The sequence below is a fragment of the Melopsittacus undulatus genome, chromosome 1 (genome assembly GCF_012275295.1).
Source record: "Melopsittacus undulatus isolate bMelUnd1 chromosome 1, bMelUnd1.mat.Z, whole genome shotgun sequence".
NCBI classification, from domain to species: domain Eukaryota; kingdom Metazoa; phylum Chordata; class Aves; order Psittaciformes; family Psittaculidae; genus Melopsittacus; species Melopsittacus undulatus.
The window spans coordinates 124,518,801-124,533,744 of NC_047527.1; positions in this window are offsets into that span (position 1 = coordinate 124,518,801).

Genomic DNA, 14,944 nt, shown 5'->3' on the forward strand with positions numbered 1-14,944 from the left:
TGGAAAGGACCTTAAGATCATCTAATTCCAACCCCCATGCCATGGGCAGGGACAGCTCACACTAAACTATGCCACGCAAGGCTTCGTCCAACCTGGCCTTGAACACCACCAGGGATGGAGCATTCACAACCTCCCTGGGCACCCCATTCTGGTGGCTCAACACTGTAACAGGAAATAACTTCTTCCTTATATCCAATCTAAACAACCCCTGTTTAAGGTTTAACCAGTTACCTCTTGTCCTGTCACTACAGTCCCTAGCAAAGAGTCCAACCCCAGCATCCCTGTAGGCCCCCTTCAGATACTGGAAGGTTGCTAAGAGGTCTCCATGCAGCCTTCTCTTCTCCAGGCTGAAGAGCCCCAACTTTCTCAGCCTATATTCATAAGGGAGGTGCTCCAGTCCCATAATCATCCTCGTGGCCCTCCTCTGCACTTGTTCTAACAGTGCCATGTCTTTTTTATGTTGAGGGCACCAGGACTGCACACCGTACTCCAGATGAGGTCGCACTAGAGCAGAATAGAGGGGCAGGATCACCTCCTTCGACCTGCTGGTCACACTCCTTTTGATGCAGCCCAGGATACAGTTGGCTTTCTGGGCTGTGAGTGCACACTGCTGGCTCATGTTCATTTTCTCATTGACCAACACCCCCAAGTCCTTCTCTGCAGGACTACCATGAATTTCCTTTTTGCCCAACCTGTAGCTGTGCCTGGGATTGCTTTGACCCAGGTGTAGGACCTTGCACTTGGCATGGTTAAACTTCATGAGGTTGGTATCAGCCCACCTCACAAGTGTGTCAAGGTCCCTCTGAATGACATTCCTTCCCTCTAGCGTATCAACAGAACCACACAGCTTGGTGTCATCAGCAAACTTGCTGAGGGCACACTCAATTCCATTGTCCATGTCAGCGACAAAGATATTAAAGAAGACCGGTCCCAGCACCAATCCCTGAGGGACACCATTTGTTACTGCAAAGCAACCACCTGCATGAAAACTACTTGTTGCATAATAAATGGAGTTGATTTACAGCATAGGAAAATATAAAGGTATTACTCAGTTTATTTCACTTAGACAAATGGCTATAAATATTAACTTCTAAGGTAAAATTCTGTTGACTTTACATCAAGACAAACAAGGGATGTGTTTAATGCTGTCAGACTTCTTGAAAATCAAATGAGCTGGTGAAATAGTTCTACTGACAATATACACTATAATATCAATTTTCATTCAAGCTTGCGTCAATCCATGTTTGTTTTAAAGATTATAGACATAGTTGATGTGGGAATCAAAACGCTAGTATAAGTCCGATGATGATTTAAGTTGCTAAACCTTTGTATCTCTCTGTCTATCAAATCCTTCAGTAATATGGGAACTCAAACATCTATAGATTCTAGTACAGCAGTTGAAACTTAACCCTTAAAACAGATGGGCTTAAGATTGAGTTGGATATAAATTTAGAAGCAGAGTTTGCACAGAGATATGAATATGATTTTAGTGATTAAAATTTCCAGAACATCTCACTCAAGACTGATATGGAAACCAAGCATATAGGGCACAGTTAGAGGAAGATAGTTATTGTAATAAATACACTGTGCAAAATGACTAAAGTTTGCTGATGACAGAAATGATAGAAGAGGGAGATAAAGAGCAGAGAAATGTGGTGCCATAGCTACACTAAATTCATAAGCAGAAGACTGATATAGAAGACTTCAGTTCCAAAGGTAAAAATATATGTACTCCAGAATTATTTTAGGGTTTGCAAATAAAGTCTAACAAATACATACATCCTATGATCCCCATTATCTGAAAGAAAAGCTCCATTGACATTCTCACTCAGGATTCAAACCAAACCCAAAGTCTCCTTTTCAGATCTCAAGAAAGGCCAGTTGTATTCACTAAAAGATGAAACCCAAAGCATTTCTCCTAACTGTATGTTGATGATAGATATATTTTTTCCTAGATTTAGCATATATAGATATATTTTTTCCTAGATTTGGCATATGCTATCTCTATCATGAAAGTTTGCCAGCAAAGTTGCAATTATCAAGTCTATTTCATAAAAATTTTGTGTCTAGCACAGTACACAGTAAAATCTTACTGAGAAGGGTTCAACACTGCAGTGTTTGGAGCGGTGTGGTATCTCACTGTTTGCTACCCTGGGATATGTTTAAATCTCATATGTAACTTGAATCAGAGCTCTAGGCATTTCCCTGCTGAAATGGCCTTGTAAGCACAGGTCTCCTTGAAACAGAGAACACAGAGAGAAAACCAGTGGCAGGTATTTACAGAATGATTTACAAGTACCTGATAAATTGTATTAGTGCTTTGCTACTGTCACTCTGTGTTTGCCATATTTGCTGTCTTATGTGGTTCAGCTAACAAACTTCTGAGAGATTCTGCAGGCAGGAAAGGAAGGGGACTCATTCGGAGTTAAATGAGAAAAGAGATGAGAGGCTGAGAGGAGGATTTTGGGGTTACACAATATTGCATTGCTTTCTTAGGGAGTGCTAATGATTTTGTGTTCAGTGTTGTCAGCTTTTTTTTAGTAAAGTGTTAAACCTTACTCCCTTGTGCATACCAAAAAGGCTAGCTTTCTGTTCCACAAGAACAATAATTTTTTAAAACTATACATAAACTGTGCTAACTGTTTAAAACTGACCAGTCAAGGTGACAATTTGTGGTGAGGAGGGCTGAGTAGCGGTGAGGTACTGGAGAAATATTGGTTTTCAAGGGCTGATACAGATGGTAACACTGCGGAATAATAGGAAGTAGGAAGGAGAACTAATCCAAATATACTGGAATTAGGCTGACTTTTGTGTGTCAGGGCTGGAATTGATTGTTCTGATGCTAAATTATACTGTCTGTTGGTCTGAGGTGGATAATGCAATCCCTGGCTGACTTCAGAAGCACAGTGAGAGAAATGGTCTTGACTTGTTTTAACATTTTAAGACACAAACAGAAAGTTTAGTAAGGACTGAACCTAGGCACTACACTTTTCTTCGGTTTCTCCAGTTGTGAATACTGCAGCCAGAAATATTGCACCCAGCATGGAATCCATGTTGTGCATCTAAAAATAATATTTCAACAAAGTCAGTTTTCATTTAGACAACTGAATGCAGTCTGAGCCAGCCATTTCCGAGATATGACTTGAAAGGAGATACTGTGCTTGTTGGAGTATAAGGTACAATCACTTTTCCTCGTATAAGGTGCACAATAGAAATATCCTTAAATTCTTGAGTTACTTTTCCTTTTTCCAGATGATAGAGTGCTGCACTACGTCACGATTTCAATGCATAGACACACTGAAATTTCATTGGCTTGCTTTTGTTGCCGTATTTCATACAGCTGTCTAAATTGCTTTCCACTATTGCTCCTGCCTTAACTGTCTAGATTTCTTTTGGTTTGGAAAATTTATGGTTTATGTTATTTTATCCCCATCTAATTGTATGAGCCTGAATTTTTTTCTTTTTTTATTTTTTTTCCCCCATCATGTCCTGGCCACATTTCTATATCTTTTACTTTTTTTTTCCCTACCATCTTGTCCTTTCCAGTCCTTTCTTCCCATCACAGGCTCAAATTTTTGGTGGAGATAAGTAGAAAATTCTTCTACAAAATCATTACCAAGGATCAAAATTTTAAGCAATTATGGGGTTTTTATAATTAATGAGGGCTTGCTGAGAACAGATCACAGAAAAAAGGTCGAGAATGAGCAATCCAGAGCTGCTTCAGTACTTCTTAACATGTAAATTGTAGAAAAGTAGATCTGTTGGAATGAAAAAATCCTGAGAAATAGAAGAAACTTGTCAATGTCATGTACTGAGGAAAAGACCCAGAGAATTTGAACATGGTGTATGCCCAGAATTTACTTCACTTTAACTGAATGAAGATATTTTCTAGAGTTTGTTATTTTCTTTGGGTGCTAGGGTTTTTATAAACTCTGTTTAATATTTTGATTAATGAACTTGGTGATGTAGGGAAGTAGAGGTGATATCAATCCAAGCCTAACTATCAGTCTGGGGAATGACAAGACCACTATATCATATATGTTCAAGTGTGATAGCAATGAGATAGACCACACTGAATCCAAGATCACTTGTGTCAGAATGGATAGCATAACATTTGTTTTCAGCAGAAGTGGTTCATCAATTTAATGTGATGGAAGAAGAGCAAACCTAAATGAACAAAATGATGGTTAAATATTAGCCATGGAAAAAAAAAGTGGCAGCTTTGCAGTACACATTGTGAGATATTTTCAGGAGAAATGTTTTCCCAGGCGTTATACAGCTGCTTTATAAGGCTGTTAATAGGAGCATAGTTAGAATACAGTAATACTGTGTTAAGTAATCTGTGTTTAAAACAAATTAATAAAATCCTTTGAGACTGGAACAGGAGCAAAGGAGAATGCCTGGATAACTAGAGGAAAGGAGGACTTATCAAATATAAAGAGATTAAAGGGAATTGGTTTGTTCAGCCTAGCAAAATGAAAGTTGAGAAGGATATGATTATTTTTTGTAAGTACATTCAGGAAATAAATTCTAAGGCATAAATATTGAAGAATAGTACTTACAGAAAATTAAATAAGTAAGAATGTATAAATTTAAGCCAGAAATTACAAATAGTTTTCTAATCAACAAAGGAAGATTTGGAAGAGCTTACATAGCAGTGGAGGAATCTAAATAGCTTCCAAACTTGATGAAACTGGTAAGTTCATAGAAGGTATTTGTAATATGACAGTAATAATTCTAATATAAAAAGCAAACATTTTTTTGTGTTGACTTTTTTTTCATTTGCCTTGCTTCACTGAAAATGCTTTTCAATATAGTAGTTGTTTTAGCAAAACATGTGAAGTAATTTCTTGTTCCTCATTCAAAGTTGTCCTAAAAAGTTGTTCTATCATGTCATCTCTGGATAGTTAATTACAATTCTAACAAACAATTCCATTAAGATATGAATGTGTTTGAATATCTCCATGTATTGTCTTTTGGCTTTTTTTTTAGTAATGCCTTTATTCCTTGTTTACTCTTTTGTGTTTCTGCCTCCCCTCAGTCCTCATCTGTTACAGGCATAATATTCTTCCCTGGCAATCAGACACATAGGTTACTAAACCTTTGAAACAGATAGTAGCATGGTCTGGTACTTAATTATGAGGGAAAACTGAAGAATTTAGGGAATTGTTTCAGTGATGTCAGGCAGCTATGGAAAAGTGCTAGTATCCGTTCCTGTCCTGAACTGTGTTTGTAATTGTCAGAGTACTGGTAATTTATAAGTGCCAGAGATTGAAAGAACTATTTTTATATCCACAAACTAAAAAGAAATTTAAAAGGTAACATAGTAAGTAAGCTATTGCCCACGCAGGAGGGTTAGAACCAGATGATCTTAAAGTTCTTTTCACCCCCAACCATTTTATGATTCTATAATTCTCTATTGGACAAATTTGAGATGATCATGCAATGAACAAGATACTCATAAGTACATATACATTAGAGGATAAAGGTTAAGAATGACTAGGTTGCCAATACCATTGAGAAATAATTTTGAATCTTGCAACTTTACAGTTCCAAAGCACTTTGAACATTAGAGAAATATTAGTATGGGAATAATTTTCAGAGCTAACTGGATTTTTTTGCATGTCCAAATTTTTAATATTAACATCTAAGGTCGTCTAAGTTCCACTGATGAAAACCAGACATTAGTTGATTTATATCTTGATTGTTTTGGCAAAATTTGCACTTTTTATTGTAATAGATATACTTTGACAATATACATATACAAAGTCAATATTTTTAGATATTCAGCTATGATGAATATTTTCTTGAGGAAAAACAAAGAGGGAAAGGAGCAGACATTGTATTTTACCTAAGAAAAAAATTGTCCCCAACCCAAAAAGGAAGAAACAATAATTGTCTGTTAAATTACTGATTGAGCAATAAATTCTGATCAGTGGATTCATGAGGACATAACTGAAATAAGATTGCTTCACCTTTGCTGAACTCATCCTAGGTCTGGGACCTTAATTTGTATCATGGTGTCTTGCTGCGCATGTACTTGGAATGTGAAAACAATATAAGCTTAATACTTCTCTTTAAATGTACAAGTCCTTATTTGCAATTCAGAGTTGTCACAGTGTTTGAACCTGACACTTTGGTACAATGCAATTTCAAAGAAGAGACTTCTGTCAGATGTGCTGAATAGTCATTTCCCTTATTAGAGCTGACAGTGCTAAATAAAAGGCTTTTACACAAATCTTAATCATGACAAAAAACCTTGCAACAATATACAGCGCTATATCCTGTCTATAAAGAAAACAGCTTCTGAGTGGGAAGTGGTAAACTACATACCCACAATATTGCCTATCATACTTGCACTGAGAATCAGTGCAGTGTTTGCTAACAGAAGGAGCTGGTTTTTTATTTTTGCTGATGCAAATAGTAGGTTTGCTAATGGTACCACAGTGGCACTGAGATTCAGAGCATCACTGACAAAAATATGGAAATACAAACAGGTTCATACAGGCTTCTTTGTTGGGCCTTTGTGTTTTCTTCTGCTGCTCCTTAGAATACATTTTCTTTCATCTGTTAGAAACAGTATAATTTTGCCGTTATTAGTATAAATTATGCTTTCATGTCCTTTGAAAGTGTAAAGCTATTTGGAGAGAATGAATATGTCTTTTAACATACTGTAATGTGGGCTTTGGAAATCTGACAGTATTAACTGTGATTGTCTTTACAGCAAACTGTATTGGCTTGAAATAATGTGAAGTTTGGCAGTTTAGCTTTGCTGGGGTCCAAACAAACATTTTATTTGGCTTTGATACACTCAGAATAGCATCTCCTAATTTAAATTTTAGTTTTTCTGTTGTCTTAGTATGATTCTGTCAGAACTCCTGGATTTCTCTCAGTTTTACATGCCATCCATGTAAAACTACAAATTTAGTATGTTACAAATGCATCACATGTTTCCTCACGCTCAGAGATTTGCGAGCTCCAAAGAATGTTTTGCTGAAAAAGAAGAGTTTTACACTTCACAAATTGACCAGAAATTGAAAGACATTTTAGTTTACTTTGCAAATGTTATATAGATTTTTGTTGTGAGAAGCAAAGGCCCAGCTGATAGAAAACATGGACATGAAATGATTTTGAGCTAAGGTTAGAATTAACACAGATTTTCGAGAGTTTGGTTAAGGTTAGGAACAAAATGTCTGAGAAGGATAAAGTGAATACCCACATATGAACTATCAGAAAGTAAATTAGACAAGACAATCTAGTTATGTGTGTTGGACATCTCTAATTAAGGATGTCCAGCCTACAGCATCATTGTCCTCATTAGTGTACTGTCACCATCACCATCATCTCCATCCTACCTAACACCAAAGCCTGAGGGATTTGCCATCACACCACTGGGCATCCCATTTCCTTGATTCTGAGATTGCTTTGAGACACAGTGAGTCTCAGCTGCTATTCCCCAAGGAGCCTATTTAAAAAGCAGAGCACAGGAGGGGTACTCTGTTGTTGGCAGCTCTTGTGGCTTACACAGATGGTCTACTGCATTCAGAGCCTACTGTGTTTTTTAAAAGTTGGTTTTATTTCTACATGCAGAAGATTAAAGTAAAGAATTGTCAATCACAGATGTGCAGATTGCCAAGTCTGACTGGCTTTTCTGTTCCTGGGTAGCAACTACTGAGGTATTGAGAATCAAAGAAAAACTAATTGGCAGAGGATGTATCTACACCATGAACATGCAGACCCCAGTAAAGGAATTCTGATGTGTGAAGAGCAGAGATACCCTCGCTTTGGAAATGAGATGCCAGCTAGCCTGGAGCCTACAAGCAGCAATCCTATGTTCAAGTTAATAACCATCTCAGAGGTTTTTTTTTTCACTGATGTGGCAATGTTAAAACACATCTTGGTTGTGCAAATTTATTGGGTCTTTTGAATGTCGCGTTAGGGATGTAGCACCTTGTGTGCACAGTGTTGAACTTTATGCAGTCCAGCCATCCAGTGTTTCCAGTGTTCAGAGAGTTTGTGTTTATTGTTGTACAGAAAAGCAAACGCAAACATATATGTGTCAGAGCTGCTGGGTTACACATTTTAAGATTGTCAGTTCTAAGGTACTATTTCCATTTTAACCTGTACTATGTGAAGACTGTATCACCAGGATTTGAAATACAACCCTCAGCCTAGATTAGGAACAGCTACACAGTTAGTGGTACTTTTGTTTCCAGGGAGCTTTTTTTAAACAACTTAGTGAAAGTTCTCTACTGAAACAATTTTACATGGGGAAAAGGTTCATGCAGGCAACAAAATCAACACCCTCTGCATCAGTTTCAATACCCTTTCCCCAGAAATTAATTAAAAAGGCTTTGTTTTGATGTTACTAGAGCAATTATTTTGGTTTATTAGATGACAATTCTACTATGAATTGTTTTCTAGTGTCAAGTACAGTCTAACAGAAAATGAAAAGGTGAACTTTAAGAGAATGTTGGAGCCTTACTGAAGCAGCATTTGTTTGAAGCGAGCATTTTTTTGAGTATATACAGGGGGATGAATTTACCTTTTTTATTTATTACATCCAAATTTGAGGAGACAACTAGACCAAAGTGTTTATGAGAAATTCTCTTTGACCTGCTCTGCTACTCAAGGAGTAAATAAATGCTTTAAGGGAACACTGACTTTGGAGCCAGTTCTTTCCCTCCTGTCTTTGAAATTTGTACTTAACCATGTGTAACCCCACACATTATGGGCAGCATGATGTCAGCAAAAGCAGCTGCCTGATTAAGTGCTACCCACTGCAGAAACTGGGCCCTGGGCTGTGATTTGTGGGGCAATAGCTCAGTGAGATAACTATAGTGTTTTACTGTAACTTGGAGGACATACATAACATTTTTAAAGGCAAGGAGAGAAAGAATATATGCTTTTAAATACCTATCTGGTAAATTCTCAGAATATATACCCATATACATATTTGATATATCTCATCTTGTTATCTTCAGAATGCTCCTAGTTTGGATAAAGCTCCAACTTCAGTCTGGCTTAATAAAGTAAAGCTATATTTCAAAACTACAGTGACATCTGAGTAGTGTTTATTTCAGTTGAACTGATATAAAATCTCCCCAGTGTCATGTAAGATATAAAAAATGGATAGAGTGCCACATATAAAAAAAAGTACACAGAAACAACTTTTACCTTGGAAACTAGCATTTTGGGTGCTGTTGCTTTAAATATATGATGCACTTCCGGTTTTGCTCAGTAGCAATGGTAATTGTCTGAGAATAAAGGCACAGTATGACAACAAAGTTTGCATGTTGGAATTGAGTAACTTTCATCATACTGTTTTAGCCTAACTCCCTGGCAATTAGACCCACTGAGCTAAGCAGTGCTGCTGCCCCTTTGCCTTGCCAGGTGTCCTTCAGTAAACGTCCCAGGACAGGAAACAGGGTTAAATCAGACTCTGATCATTCATTGCCCTCCTTCAATTTTATGATATGTAGGAGGCCAGTGAGGAGGCAGTAGAAGAAGACACATAGAGCCTCCTGATAGTGTGCTGCTTTATAGTAGACTCAGGGAGACTGTGGTCATCTGGAGTTGATTCCCAGCTACCTAGGGAGTTGTACTTTCAGAAAATGTGGTTCCATTCCAGGTGAAAAATGCTGGCTAGGTCAGAGCTCAGACCCTGGGATACAGCCATAACAGATGGAGACACACAACGAGGCTGCATCCACGCTGCTGAAGACTCCCTGGCGCTGTTAATAGGGAAAGCAAGTAGATCAGGATGACACATTGGTGAGTTAAGACATCCATTTACACTTGCTAAAAACATGTGAAAATAGGTATCACGATTCATTGTAATTGTGATCGAAATCTTCTGTGTTCCAGTGACTTCAGATGGCACAGAATATGAGCAGTTACAGTAGCGTACCAGGACGTTAGTACCAAGGAGTGAAAGGAATATATTTCTTTCACATACTCCTATGTATTGCTAACCACTAGGGTACCTTGTAGCCTTGTACGCCGTTAATTTTTGTTCAAGCTATCTGCTCAGGACTTTAAAGTCCTGACTGAATAGTTTATACATACAAGCAATCTTCCTGGAATCTGATTTCCCAACATGATCCTTTATAAAACAAAACAAAACCCAAACAACAAAAAAAAAACCCCAAAAAACCAAAACCCAAAAAACCCACAAACTTTTTTTTGAAAAACAAAATTATTTGAACAGGTGCCAGAGCTGTGACACTCAGAATCACTGCCACCATGATACAGCAGAAGTGCGTGGGTCTCATGGTTCTGCTTATGTCTTTGCTGAGTGTAACACATGATCTTGTGTCAGAGTAATCTGACACAAGGGCTCAAAGGGCCTTTTCTTGCTCTTATGAGGTCTACAATAAAATTCATTGATTTCAGCTGGGAATTTTGTTTACATATGGCTTGTGCTAGCCATCAAAGAAATTAGGAAACCAAAGACATTTCCTCTCAGAGAGTCAGGACTTCAGCATCTCAGTATTTTCCCACTTAATTTGGAGGTTTTACATACACAGTTTTTAGTAGCATATTTTTTAAAAGAACCTTAAGAATTTATCTTCTGTTTGTGCATTCATTCAGCCTTCTCTCTATGAAAATCAACTTGACTTGAGAAAAAAATGTGCAATGGTTTTATATGGGATATGAAATTTCTCTCATAAATGTGATATGATCTAATAATTAATGAATGCCAGGAGACAAGCTAGAAAGCTTAAAGTCTAACTACTTTTGTCTAAGTTATTGTGTCGTCTCACTTTCCATCATCTCAGAATTTCAAATATGTCTAGGACTTATAACTAGGCAGATATTAAAAGTCCAAATCTCTTTATATTGAAGCCCTATTTCTCCCTTTACTTCTCTCTGCCCATATAACACCTAGCATCAAAATGAGGTGAATGTGATGTAGTTTATTTCCACTTTAAAATTCCTTAACAATGTAAGTATGGTGTACAATGGTATGTGTTTTATTTAGGAGTCTTATTACATATAAATGAAAGCTAGGCTAATAGTAGTAATAACAGTAATAATAATAGTAATAGTATGATATCAATTTACATATGTTTTTATATTTTTTTTTTCTGACAATATTTTTGTGGAGTTGAATTGTAGGTACTATCAAGAGTGTAACATTTTTTTCTGGACAATAAAAATGGAAAGGTTCATTTTAGGTTTAAACAAATATTTTGTTTGACAGAAACAGGTTTTTTTCTTTTGATTTTAATTTACATTATTAATTAAGTTGATAAAATTATTTCTTTAAAAATGTTAAAAGTGGATGCCTGACAAGATATAAAGTGTGTGAAATGGGGCTACTACACCTACTAGCAACTTCATAGAGGATTGTGAATGTTGGCACAACATGGGGTATTTTTTGTGCTTATAGACTTGATAGGTAGAAAATTATTGTTTTTTACTAGAATTAATATTTCTGTCACATGTATCAGTTTCTCTGCTACTATGTATTTTACCTTTGTCCTCTTTCTTGAAACATCTATATTTTGTTTGTTTCCCCTTTTCTTTCCCAGCTCTTATTTATCTCCTCTTTCCTATGTGGAAATGTCATGCTACATCTGCTGAGTAGACAATGTATAGTAAATTGATTAACTTAGGAAAAAGTTGGAAAAATTGCCAATAATAGTGTCCTTGGACAAATATATAAACCAGCAATATTCAGGCAGATTTGCAATTGGACACATATCTTTGACTTTTCAAGATCCTATATAATGCAGCAGTTAATTGCTAACTCATTTCTTGTACAAGAATAGGACAATGGAAAACATGAAATCATTGAAAGAATGCATAAAGAAGCTAAAGAAATAACTTCTGAATCCAATAAAAAATGCAAGTAATTAATTACAAATGCAGTAGAGAAAAAAAAATGAAACTGATTCTGTAGCCTGATTTCAGTAATGTGATGTCATTAATACAGTTCTGTTTACTATGTTTAAGTGTTTTTCTCCTGAAAAGCTTGGTTTACCTGCAAATTGTTAATTCTCTTTGGAAAACGCAATTCAAATCTTCCCTTTTGTGTAAATTCAAAGCCGAATAAAATACTTTCATATAATTTTAAGAGAGGATATTTATTGTAATTTTTAAATGAAAAATAACCAATTACATAGGTGTTATAACTTTAGTAACACTGGATTATAAAAAACATGGACATACTTAGCAAATCAAAGACAGACAAATTTCTTTCTTGTTGCTCTCTCAGGACTCAAAGAGAAATATTCAGGACCCATTTGATTGTCTTCCTTTGCATCATAAATCTGTACTGGAAATGGAAAGAGAGCTGTGGTTATGTAGTTCTTGTAATGAAAGTACTGTTCAGATAAATTAAGAATCGGTTTTATTTTTAAAATACTGTCAAAAGTTTGGTGTGGATATATTTATTCCAAATAATATGGACATAAACCTAAAATCAAAAAAACATAATGTGATGCATACAAACTATATTTAGAATAATCCTAATGTAATTCTCAGCTGCTGAATTGATTTGATCTCCTTATCATGGGAAGAAATTGGACTCTGAGATATTATCAACAACTTCTAACTCCAATTTGATTATTGCTATAATCCTGACAGTGATTGATTCTGAGTAATTATCTCAGGAGCAGAATTAGATTAAAAAACAATATTCCAGATTATAAGACTCCAGTCCATTCTTGTAATTAGTTCCATCTTAGAATGCATGATGCTATCACATTTGAATAATTTAGAGGGAATTATTTGCAAGCAGCCTGTTTGACTACACTTTAATAGGAAATAATAAAACCCCATAATATTTTTAGAAATGTTACATTGTAAATTAGCAGCCTCATTGCAGTAAAGTTTACTTTGCCAATGTTTTCAGTTCGCTGTGTCGGTCCTAAAATATTACTGGGTACTAAGCAAAAGCCCAGTGTTACAATAATCAGTGATCATGCATTCATAATGATGATTTATGATTACTGATGGTGTCATTATCATCATAATTATAGACTATGAATTATTTTTTTCACAATTGACAACTAAATAATTTTCAACTGTAGTCTTTTCCTTTGTGAAAATTCCCTGCAGATAATGGCCGTAAAGAATGGACTTGTGAGAATAAATACAAATTAGAAAAATATATATATTTGAAATTCCTGAGCAATATTCACTTCTCATTTTCATTACTTCCATTTGTAGCAGTGATGGCCTGGACCAAGAAAGGTGAAGCTTTTGACATGCTCTCCCATAACACTCTCATAGGCAAGATCAGGAAGTATGGGTTAGAGGAGTGGACAGTGAAGTGAATCGAGAGCTGACTGAATGGCAGAGCTCAGAGGGTTGTGATCATTGGTGCATGGTCTAGTTGGAGGCCTGCAGCTAGTGGTATTCCCCAGGGGTCAGTATGGGATCCAGTCTTGTTCAACTTATTCATCACCTGGATAGAGGAACAGAGTGTGCCTTCAAAAAATTTGTTGATGATACAAAACAGGCAGGAGTGGCTGTTACACATGAAGGCTGTGCAGTCATTCTGTGAGACCTGGACAGGCTAAAGATGTTGGGTGGATAGGAATGAATGAAGTTTAACAAAGGCAAATGTAAGGTCCTGCACCTAGGGAGGAATAACTCCATGCATCAGTACAGGTTAGGGGATGACCTGGGAGTCCTGGTGAACAAGTTAACCTAGAGCCAGCAATGTGCCCTTGTGGTCAAGAAGGCTAATGGTATCCTGGGGTGCATTAGGAAGACTGACCAGCAGGCCAGGGCACTCTGTCCTGGTGAGGCCACATCTGGAGTACTGCATCCAGTTCTGGGCTTCCCAGTTTAAGAAAGACAAGGAAGTACTGGAAAGGGTCTAGTGGAGTTCTACAAACTTAATTAGGGAACTGGGCCATCTCTTTTATGAGGAAAGGCTGAGAGAACTGTGCCTGTTTGTCCTGCAGAAGAGATGACTGAGAGGGGATCTTACTAATTGTCGTGGTTTAAAACCCCACCTCAGTCTCCCGCAGTACCACACACCCCTTTGTTTCCCCCCCCACCCCACCTTTCCCACTCCCGGAAGGATGGGGAGGAGAACTGGAGGAATACAACTCCCACGGATTGAGATTAAACCAATCCAGCAATTAAGGTATCACACAAATCACTACTGCTACCACTAATAAATCAATGTTAGAGGAAATAAGGAGAGCCCAACCCGGAAGAGAGCTAACCCCTCCCCTTCTGGCCAACTTCCAGTTACCTCCCTGAGCATGACGTGCTGTGGCATGGAATACCTCCCCAACTAGCCCAGGCCAGGTGCCCTATCTCTCCTCCTCCCTGGCAGAGCATGAGCTACTGCTGAACCCATGACATTAATGCATACAAATATCTCACGGGCAGGTGTCAAGACAATGGGGCCAGATCCTTTCCAGTGGTGCCCAGCAACAGCGTAAGGGGCAACAGGCACAAAGTAAAACACAGGAAGCTCAACCTCAATATGAGGAAAAACTGTGTTACTTTAGGAGTAACAGAGCACTGGAACAGACTGCCCAGAGAGGCTGTAGAATCACCACTGGGGATGCTCAAAACCTGCCTGGACATGTTCACCTGTAACTTGCTCTAGGGGAACTTGCTTTAGCAGGAGGATTGGATACATAATCTCCAGAGACCATCTTCTAATGGATCTCCCAACCCCAGCTATTTTGTGATCCTGTGATATAAAACTTGTGTTCACTGTGCTTTCTGTCACTGGGAAACAAACAACAAATAACAGATGATGAAAATGGTAATCTGTTATAAAACATGGATAGAAAATTGCTCATTTTTTGTACCTCTGATTTTTCCCACAGGGATTTTGTATACTTTGCCCTTTAGTAAAAATGCTGATCTGTTCTTATTTCTTGAAAATTCTTTGGTGTATTTAGTATAGGCACTTGAAAGCAGTAGATAAGGTTACTAGAATAACTTTTTTATGACATCCCATTTT